The sequence below is a fragment of the Octodon degus genome, unplaced genomic scaffold (assembly GCF_000260255.1).
Source record: "Octodon degus isolate 3935 unplaced genomic scaffold, OctDeg1.0 scaffold00023, whole genome shotgun sequence".
NCBI classification, from domain to species: Eukaryota; Metazoa; Chordata; class Mammalia; order Rodentia; family Octodontidae; genus Octodon; species Octodon degus.
Window position 1 is genome coordinate 7992317 of NW_004524599.1, and position 4407 is coordinate 7996723.

Sequence of the window (4407 nt, forward strand, 5' to 3'; positions counted from 1 at the left end):
GTGATTCTCCTGTTTTCAGTCTCCCAAGTACTGGGATTACAGTCATGCGCCACCACGTCCAGTCTCAGTTGTCATCAGCGTGCCCTACTGGCACTGCATGCTGGGAATCGAACCCTGGCCGCTGTGCTCTGCCTAAACAGGTGCTTTGGCCTGCTGAGCTGTCAGGCCAGCCCTTCTATTTGGTCTTAATCTGCATTTTATTGGATGATGTCTGAGCTGCTATAGTAGTTATTGATTAACTCAATATAATAAGTAGGTTGGACTGTGTGGCCCATGGCTATAATCCCAGCACTTGGGAGGCTGAGGCAGGGGAATTAATGTGAGTCCTAGCCCAGCATGGGCTACACAGTGAGACTCAAAATTCCAAAAGAAGAAATGAAAACCCCAGTGGGGTTTAAACAAAACAGTTAAGTGAGAGAAATGGAAATAGGTCAACTTAAGACTGGCGGAGGAAGTGGATGGTAGCAAAGGACCCAAACCTTCCCTGTCTTTCGGGTTGGGAGAGGGCTTTCGCTGGCACCCCTTGCAGTGGGACTGTTTTGCCGAGCTTGGGTCTGAAGGCGTAGCAGTCAGAAGACTGCAAGCAACATGAACAACTGAAAGTGTGAAGGCCTGGCACAGTAGGTGTCACATGGAAACTTACTAAAAGAAAACATCTGGGGTGAAGGGGCCCTGGGTAAACCAATTGAATGGGATTCTTGCTGAGATCAAGCCAGGGTGATCAGATGTCCCTGGGGTGGAGAGCAAGGAAGCTGGTCAGCTGAGAAGACCAAATGCCATGGGTGATCAGACGTCCAGATGAGGGGTGCTGGCTGAACTGACTTAGGGGTTTTGACTACACTGGATTTTGTGAGCAGGAACACAGGCCACAGAGAAGGTTTAGCAGCATGACTAGAGATTGGCCAAGCCAAGAATGTCAGGATCTGGTATTCTTGTGTGTGACTCCCCCCTCAAGGTCCCCTCCTCCAAATAGCTGCTGCGATGTTAGCCTGAGATGACGCAGCTGGGGTCTTTGCTCCAAACCTGGGGAAAGAGTGGGGGACAAGAGGCCTTGTTGGTCTGAGCAAAGAGTCTGTCGACACTGCTCTTTTCAGTCCCCTTCCAATGGCTTCGTTTACATTTCAGCCAGCCTGAAGGTCTGACCATTCCTAGCTGCAAGCAACGGCTAAGAAATAGAATCTTTATCAGGCATTTTGCTGCCTTCAAATAAAAGTCAGGGTTCTGTTTAGTTTTTGTTTTTGCAGTACTAGAAATTGAACCCAGGTCTTTTTGCACTGAGTTATATCCCCAGCCCATTTTTTATTTTGAGACAGGGTCTCACCAAGTTCCTAAATTGTTAGGCTGGACCCAAATTTGTTATCCTCCCATTTGAGCTTCCCGGTGTTGGAGTTATAAGGGACACACATCGCACATGGCTGAGCCTCCATTTTAAACACATTAAAGTTTGAAAGTACTGCTGGCTTTAGCATACTTCATTTTTTCTTAGAAACAAAAAACAAAAAAACTGAACAACAAAGGCCAGACATGGTGGTCGCTCCTGGTGACCCAGACCTGGGAGGCTGAGGTAGGAGCCATAGGGGAAAGAAAATGCCTAACCTGCACCATGTCCAGTTGTGTTCTTTAAAATTGAGGAATGGGGGCTAGCCAAATAGCTCAGCTGATTAAAGCACCTGCAAGCAGGCACGGGGGCCAGGGGTTCGATCCCCAGGCCTGCTGTATGGGCCCCGCCCCTGGGGCGTGCTGAGATGGCAATTGAGACTCAGCGTGATGGCACATGTCTGTAATCCCAGCTCTTTTGATTACAGGAGGAATCACTGGGAGTCCAGTGTAATAGTGAGACCTTGAACACCCTGTAGACCCTTCCCTAAAATACAAAATAAATAAAAACTGAAAAAAAAGAATGAATTCTAGGAACAACAAAGGGTAAAAGCAGAATCTAGACACTAGGGGTAGAAAGCTTCTACAAGAGACAAAAGGGGTCCCGAGTGGGTTGCAGAGGACCCTGTTTTTCAAGGGAATGTTTCAGAGCAAAATGGTTATTAAACTAATAAGAATACACGTACAGTCATTTAGGTAACATGGATCCGATGGGAAGTCACAAGGAAGGCACGAGATGGGACAAGACTATGGTCAACTAAGAAGATTAAGAGCATAACTGATCAGGTAATATTGATTAAATGGGGATCAAATAGGAAATTGAATAGGTCCTGCTTTACCTTGGTCTTAACTATCCAGCAGAAAAGTATAAAAACGAAGTATAAGAAGTAAAGCCATGCTGTTATGTTGAGCTGTAGGGGACTCAGGTCAACAGTTTCTGACATTGCCAGTCAAGCGGAAGACCCAATACTATTATGGGCTACTGGACTCTTTTAGAATATTTTGCTGAGTTAACATACCTATAATATTCAAATGACAGAACTAAACAAAAAAGAGGATACAGATGAATGTCCATTTTGTATCTGTGTATTCAAAGTGGTTATGATAGATACATAGTTACATTCTCTTAATGAATAGAGGGATTTGTTCTAATAGTGTTTGTAAATAGAATATCATGTCTGCATCTTGTACAGCAATTAACCACTAGGAAGAATGTATGCAATGTGTTAATTATTGAATCTGACCTACCAATTTGGTTTGAAACTGTCTCATTGCTATTTGTTTCTCAATAAAATTATGGAAAAAATTAAATAAATAAATAAAATTTAAAAAAAAAGGAAATTGAGTCATGTAGCAAGTGGGTGTGGAGCAGAAGAGGGGCTCTTCCTGGCTTCCCCAAGGTGATAACCTATTTAGAATACCAATCACAGGCTGGAGAGATGGCTCAGTATGGTCAGTGCTCTCCTGGCAGTGCAAGGGCCTGAGTTCAAGCCCCAGTTATGCAAAAAAAAAAAAAAAAAAAATCACTTATTTTTTGTTTGTTTGTTTTTTGGCAGCACCAGGGATTGAATTCAGGACCTTGCACTTTCCAGGCAGGTGCTGTGCTCCTGAGGTACACGTCCAGCCCCCAGTCACTTGTTTGTCCATAGAGGAAGTGTGTGGGTGCATTTATTTTACTTCTGAGCTCTGGCCTTCGAAGGACACATCTCCCCCATAGGTGTAGTGTACCGCATCTTCAGCGCAGATGCCTTTGGGGCCTTGGCTTATCCTGCTGCCTAGGATGTTTTTACCTAACCTAGCTGTCTACAGTAGGAGACTCACAAATTCAAGCCCCACCTGGGCAAATTTTAAAAATAAAAAATCTTAAAAGGGCTGGGGATGTAGGTCAGCCTAGGCCAAGGCCCTTGTGCCAAGGCCCTAGGTTCAGTCCCTAACACCACTAAAAACCTGAAAAGATAAGCGCCCAAACAAGGGGCATATTCCTTTAAAATCTTCCCCTGTGCCTGTGCTGATGTAAGTGCATGTATTAGAGAGGGAGGGAGAGAGAAGTCACTTCTCAGCCCTGTACTTTTGCAGCTCATTGGAATAAAGTTTTCTAATAGAGGGGATTAAAAAAGAACCAGTAAGCGTTGTTTCTAATGGTTGTCAGCAGGTACAGAAGGAAACGTCAGACTGTGGTACTTGTCCTTAGGTTTTAGTTATTAAAACCTATATTGACAGGGGTGCAGTAAAGGTATCTTGGTCCTTCATAGCTGACCATTGAACCACACACACACACACACACACACACACACACACTAACTACCCCAGGCCTTGTAGGAGGAGCAGCCGCAGAGTCCCCAGGCCCCCAGCTGGCCTCCATGCATCCTTACCTCAGTCCCAGGTGGACAAGGAGCTGGAAACCAAGCCCTTAGCCCCCTAGCAGGATCTGTCACTACCCATAACTCCTCCTTCCACGTAGCTGCCTTAGGCCTTAGGAAGGCGTGGGTCCTCCACCAGCTCAGATTTTCTGAGGAAGGATGAAAGCTGAGGGTTCCAGCATTCTTTGGAAATTTTCTGCATAAATGGCTAGATGGGGGAACTTTGCAAGTTTCCTTGCAGCTCAAGGAAGTAACTTTTACTCTCCTGGCAAGGTTAAGTGGATTTTTTCCCCCCTAGTTTGAATGAAATTGAAAGCTGTCAGCATTCTGATTAACAATCCTTTTGGCAGCTTTGAACATGTTTATAGGAAGATGAAGCAGAAATGACCCTTACTTGAATTTGCCTGGATAAAGGGAAGGGAGGGTCCAAGCTTGTAATCCCAGCCCCCAGGAGTCTGAGCAGGAGCTCGGCTGCCAGGTCCAGGCCATCCCAGACTACATGGTGAGACCCTATCCCTAGACACCACTCAAGCGGAGGAAAACAAAAAGTGCTTGTGAGACTGCGCCTGGGCTGGCAGCAGTCAACATGCCTGTCTTCTTTGCCCCACCTTCAGAGTGAAGCTGCCTCTCCAGCCTGGGTGGGGTCATACGGTGTTCCCACACTGCCCAC

The 4407-nt window shown here is 45.8% G+C and overlaps 1 long non-coding RNA gene across 1 annotated transcript in view; it reads left to right on the top strand.

Annotated features, from left to right (window-relative positions):
- The window catches only part of LOC111815895, a 57857-nt gene that overhangs the window by 2311 nt on the left and 51139 nt on the right, over positions 1-4407 (top strand). Inside the window, exon 2 of the long non-coding RNA XR_002820520.1 lies at positions 2066-2163. This is a non-coding gene — a long non-coding RNA (uncharacterized LOC111815895). The remainder of the gene's footprint in view (positions 1-2065; positions 2164-4407) is intronic.